Source organism: Magnolia sinica, chromosome 9 (assembly GCF_029962835.1).
Source record: "Magnolia sinica isolate HGM2019 chromosome 9, MsV1, whole genome shotgun sequence".
Taxonomy (NCBI): Eukaryota; Viridiplantae; Streptophyta; class Magnoliopsida; order Magnoliales; family Magnoliaceae; genus Magnolia; species Magnolia sinica.
In genome coordinates, this window is record NC_080581.1 from 79,362,650 (window position 1) to 79,368,877 (window position 6,228).

The following is a 6,228-nucleotide window of genomic DNA, read 5'->3' on the forward strand; positions in this document are numbered from 1 at the left end:
GTAATTTTGTGGGGGTGTGACCCACCTATGTATATGTCACTCTGCAAAATTTCAGGCCCAACGGACATTTGAGCTGACTGTGGTGCGGCCTGCAAATTTGGGTCAGTTTTGGCCAAATACCCAGGCCCAAATGGGACGCCCCATGTGGGCTACCTGCTGGACTTTGGTCTAGCAGTGTGGCCCACCTACTCCCTTGTGTTGTATGATGTAACCCTATGTGGTGGGGCCCTCTGACTTGATAACTGGACCACTTGGGCTGATGTCCTAATCAAATGAAACAATTACTGGACTCCAATAGGCCCATAAACCTGTTGGGTTAAAAATCCAGTAACTTGTTATAATTATGCTTGGCCTTTGGGCTGAAATTTTGAGGAGTGGGGCCCACCACATTGTGAAGATCTTAGAGGGAATAATTTATACCTTGGGTTCCTTAAATGTTGGGCTTAATAAATGCACTTTTGAGGCCTACCGTAGTTGAATTTAATTGGGTCAATGAATGTAGCTAGTTGTTGAACTCTTTAAGCACAACTGGGCTGGGACTTTCCAGATAGGCCCATTGAACTCTTGGGCCATTTTTACCATACTATTGTGTTGGGTTAGTGGGCCGAATTACACAAGTAGATGGGCCCTTGGTTGCCCACCAAATCAACTTTAATACTTGGGCCGGGTTGTGGGCCCAACTTACTTGACTAAGAGCATGACATTTGCCCATGTGCTTTGAGCAATGGGTTGCCCACTAGGCCACCACAATATATGGGATTAGTTGCCTTTATGTTGGGCCCTAACCTTTCCCCTATGGGCCCATAGTGGTATATATGGGTTGGGCTATGTGTGTTTCCCTTGGACCCATATTTTGGATAGGCCTTGGGCCGCCTTTCTGAAGCCCAACATGAGTGTTTGTGGTATAATTATAGCTGCCCGTTTCTTATTTCTGATGTTGCGTGGGCCTTGGGCCTTGATCTATGATCAATTAGAGATGGGCTACCTCTTGGGGACCAATTGTGGTTGGATGTCCACATTGGTGGCCCTAAGGTAGGCCCATGGGCTTCTATAGGTGGTTAAAGGTCCACCATAGACCCTTGCTAGGCCCGTTTCATCTATTTAGGCCCATACCATTGTTCTCCTTAGTCTCGTGGGCTACCCCAGGAATATGGGCCCCCACTAGAGGTTGTATTCCTTATGAAGAATTGGTTAAGTACCTAGACCCTTCATGGTTAGGTAGAGAGTTCATCTTCACCTCATTGGCACCCATATTCATCTTCATGGCCCACTCCCATACGCATCATATGCATGCTTGGTTGAGGTGTGATTGGCCATGATTGTGCCATTGTGTAGGACATGTTGGTATCTCCCCGAGAGATGGATACTTGGGATTGATGCATAGGTGATTATGTGATTCATGCATTTGGCATTGCATAGCTTGTGGATATCCGCCCTTACTTCATCAAGGCCTTACCTCCACAGGGATATTCGTGGATGGCCGTATGTCTGGATACCGAAAATATTAGTTGAGCATATCGGGTGCATAGGATGCCCATGGATGAAATTCCTAAAACTTCCATGGTACCAAGGATCTGCTCCAACACCGTGACCGGGTGGAATACATGAGCGCACGAGAGCCTTATACCGTTAGGCCGCGACTCCCACTGTCGTGTAGTCGGTTGGATAGGGGTGAGGCCTTACCTACCTGGTGTGAGGAGGCATTGCTAGGCTGAGTCTGACCAGCTCGTAAATGGGTCCACTACCTTCAGGCCTTGTTGGTGATTGGTTGTCCACAGGCGGGTAGTGAGGTCTCTTACGCTCGTTTGACTGTGCGGGGCCTGCAGAGCGGCAGTCATTCAGCAGTGTAATGGACCCCGGTGATTTCCTTATAATTGGAAATGTACTTGACTTATGGTTTGGATATGAGCACTGACATTACTTGCATCGTATTAGCATTGGCTGTACAAGCCCCCCCCCCCCTTCATGCATTGCCTTGGTATGGCACCCATTACTCATTGCATCGCGTTCATGGTAAGCCTTGGTAAGGCTAGTGATATGCTCACTGATCATGCTTCTCTCCTTATACCTACTATTCTTCTGTGTACCATTGTCACACACTTACACCATCCTCTAAGCTTCTATAAGCTTATGCACGATTGATGCGTGCAGGAGACTCTAGGTAGGCGCCGTAGCAGCAGAGCGTGGAGTAGAGTTGAGCAGTGAGGACTCTAGTGTTGCTGATTTCTCTCTTTTCTTTTTATTCTCACATGTCCTTTTGGACCTTATGGATGATGTAAAAGTTCAAATTTTTAGTGGATTTTGCGATGTGTGCCTTTGTTATTATCAGATGTACTTGTTGTGATCTTGGGTATGCTCGTATTGGAAATGATTATCCTGTTATGAAAATCCTCCTTGTAGGATCCCAGGATCAGAATCTACCTCAAGAGCCGAAAATGGGGTACTACGGAGGCTGTTGCGGCCAGAACCGGTAATCGGGTTCCTTGTGAGTCCAGTTACCGAGTCTAGGGCGTGACAGTGGGCCACCATCATGGATCCCTCATGAAGATTCCTCCAACTAAGTCTCCTAGCTCAAGATTGCCATTAGAATTTCGACTAGTTTTAGTTATCGAAATAATTTTATAGGCTCACTAACTATTTCCGTCACTTATGATGTGGCCCACTTTGGAGGTCTCAAGCAATGTTGGAATAACATGAAATTGGCCCGGTTTGAAAGCTTATTGAATTAGCTAGCTCTCCAATGAGTCCAAGATCACATAATTTTGATATTGTTTGAGTTACCACTAATTTTGAGGACAACATACAACAACGACATGATTTCAGCAGTCCTATTGGGATTTCTTCTTTGCTTGGGTGTTAGATTAAATTATGTTGGTTGTTCTTTTAGAAGTCATTTCCTATTGGTTGATAGTTTAGTAGTTTATTTCTCAATATATGTCGATATTAAGATGATTTTCTATTGGTTAGAGACTTAAGAGTAGAATATAATTGAATCTTATCAGTTGAAAATTATGTGGCACATTGAAATTTGTGATTAAAAGCAACCCTCAATGCAAGAGGGAGGGGGATCAATCTAATTTCTTTTGTTTTGGAACATGGTTTTCCCTATTGGAAATTCACGGAAAGCATGTTTTAGTAACTTGACTTTCCTTGTGTGGAGTGTGTTCTTCTTCATTGTTGCATTCTTGAGCGGCTACCCAACTGAGCCATTTGGGACTGCATCACATGTGCAGGACATCTGTGATGGGTGGACCCATTGTCATTTAACCATATGAGGTAGGCCACACACACACATATGAAAATCGTAGTTGGCTGAAAGAACTCACCCTCCATTGTGTATGTAAGTACGTAGCTTAACTGATAGTTAAAGAGCTTGAGTTTTTGGCCAAATGATCTAACCTGTGGGTCCCACCTGAAACGCAACTAGGAGATCCTACACACGTGGTTGTGCATTGATGTGCTTGTGGAGCTACTATACCCGCATACTTGTATATGCTCAATGTACCATGTTAAACATGTACATGATACAGGCATTGGTACTAAATACTCTAGGATACTTGTGGTGAATGTCTTGCCAAAACCCTATTTTGTTAAGTTGCCATCATCATCATCTAAGCCTTATCCCATATTGGGGTCGGAGCTGCTACACATCCTGTTATGCGGTTCCACTCGAAATGTCAGATTTTGAGGATTCATCAGTAAAAGATGTAGCAAAAGCTTGACACCGGCTACCAACCTAATGCAACCCCCCTTTACACAGGCCTGGGACAAGCAATGGGAGCACGAAACTTCCATTAGAGGATTTTATTAGTTCATGTAAGTTAAAAATAAATACAAAAAATATATTTCCCACTAAACCGTTGAAACTTTCACATATGAATAGCACCAGAAAATTTAAGATTATCCAAACCAAACATCTTAATATATACCCGAGAAATATGCCTAATACGCGTCTGTAGAAATAAGTTGCGAATAGCTATCTTAGCACATGCCCAACACCCATCTGATAGGTTCCTAACATACATATGCTGAACACCCGTCTGATAGGTTCCTAATACCATCAAGACTTTTAAAAGGCAAGCATAGTTGAAAGCAATGTTATAAATCGGACCTGGATGCTAACAGAGTTGACCTGTCTTTGAGGAGAACCACTTTAATACTCTAGCTAAGTTTGATACATAGGCACTAAAAAAAGATAACACGGCATACAAAGTAACTCAAATTGAACTGTCTAAATTGTGAATCCAAATGTAGATAGATTATAAATAAGAAGTTAAACTGACTTGCAAGGGGAAGGCCCACAAGGACATGGAGGAAGTAAGAAAAGACTTGACCATGGTCTAACTGAAGGTGTAAGCCTGAATGGAGGAACAGAGTTCATGTAGCAAACCCCAACAGATTGGGATAAGGCTTAGATGATGACAACGACGACTAACTTGATTACTTAAGCATCTAATTTTGTAGCCATTTAGTAGATGGAAGAATGGAAATGGCCAATGGTCCTCATTAAGCAAATAAGGGTCCATGAATCCAAGTTTAGATTCTTTGTACCAGCACTAATGTTTGGTCCACCACTTATCTACACTGAATCCCACAATACGGACGGTTAAGCAGCGTCTAAGTATGCCATGTATACGCTTTTCAAATGCATGTAATCAACCATCGCATTCTCCCATGAATCAAATGACTCCCCATCTTTGAGTCCTGTTTGACAGAAACAGGATTGGATGGTTGTCAAGAGACGGAGAAAGGAGAGGACAAAGAAAGAGGAAAACGAAAGAAAGAAAAACAAGCAGACATGCTGGTACATCCAATTTTCTTTTCTTGTTTGTGCTACACCCAAATGCCCACGCAGCACTGCCCATATGAATACAGACATATGTGCCACTACAACAAAGGTGTGTGACATCCTAGTTTTCAATATGCTGGACAGTGGGCTACACTATTTTCAATCTTCTAGTGACATGTCATTGACTTTTTTTTATGGAGGAGAGATGAGATAGACAGACCAGGAAGGTCACACAAAACTGCCCAGGTCGAATGGTTCCAATTAAGGACTAGAAAATCTCAAAAACCTTGTTGGTTTTGTTCTAAAAATGGGTATCATATGAAACCAGACCGCCATAGCGGACATTTCCAGTCCAAAACTGGTGTGATTGTCCAGTCCGATCTAGATTTTAAAGCACTGTCTTAGAGGGTCCTTGTAATTGATGATCGGACCTTTTAAACAATTTACCATGAAGTGCAGTGTGTACCTGGCATGAGAGGTTGCATTAGTCTATTTCATGCATCCCCAATCTACAATGAGGCACCAAATTAATGTTCTGGCTTACAAAAATTGATTATATCTTTTGTTGGTACAAAAAATGGTTTACCTTTAGTTTCATATTAAGTAGTTAAAATCTTATGCTCTCAGAGACAACTTATAGTGCATTGACTTGAACTTATACCCATGGACGACCTAATCAATCAATTTGGACACTCCATTAGGTCTAGCCCACAGTTCATGGGTCACAATGAAAGATCGTCTGTCAAATGAACATAACCATGCAAATGTGGCACTTACATTTTATGTCACTCTATTTTTCAAGCTACAACTGGGATGGTCAAGATCTTCTGGTTGAGATGAATATACGGAGGTGTAAATGGACCAACAAATGGATGGCTCAAATTGACAACCAGACCAGTTAGTATAAGCAATCTTGAGCATCTATTTTATAGGCTACAAAGTGGATGGTTAAAATCAATTAATCAGAGCAAGTTTTTCTTAGTGGCCTTTGACATGTGACCCAAAATTCATTGATTAAATTACCCATGCATCCAAATGCCACGCATGCATAGAACTGAGTGTAAACTATCCAAAAAAACAAATAAAGAAACACTTCACTCACAATAAATAAAGAAACACTTCACTCAAATATGTGAGGCTAAGGTATGCCTTGGTCACGTGAAGCATAAGCCTCACATTTTTTAACATTAAAAACAACCTCGACGACAATTTCTTTCACAAAAAGGTCTAAGGCATGCACCTTTTAAGACATCACCGGTACCATCACCACGTCATTCTTAGCCTTGTGCAAGCTATGTGGGTTCTTGATTTACGCACATTTATAAAACTTCTAGGCCTCACATTTATAAAACTTAGCCTTGTGAAATTCCACCAGCGTGAGTGTGTGGGTTGTGTGTAAAATAATAATAATAATAATAAATAAATAAATAAAGCTATGT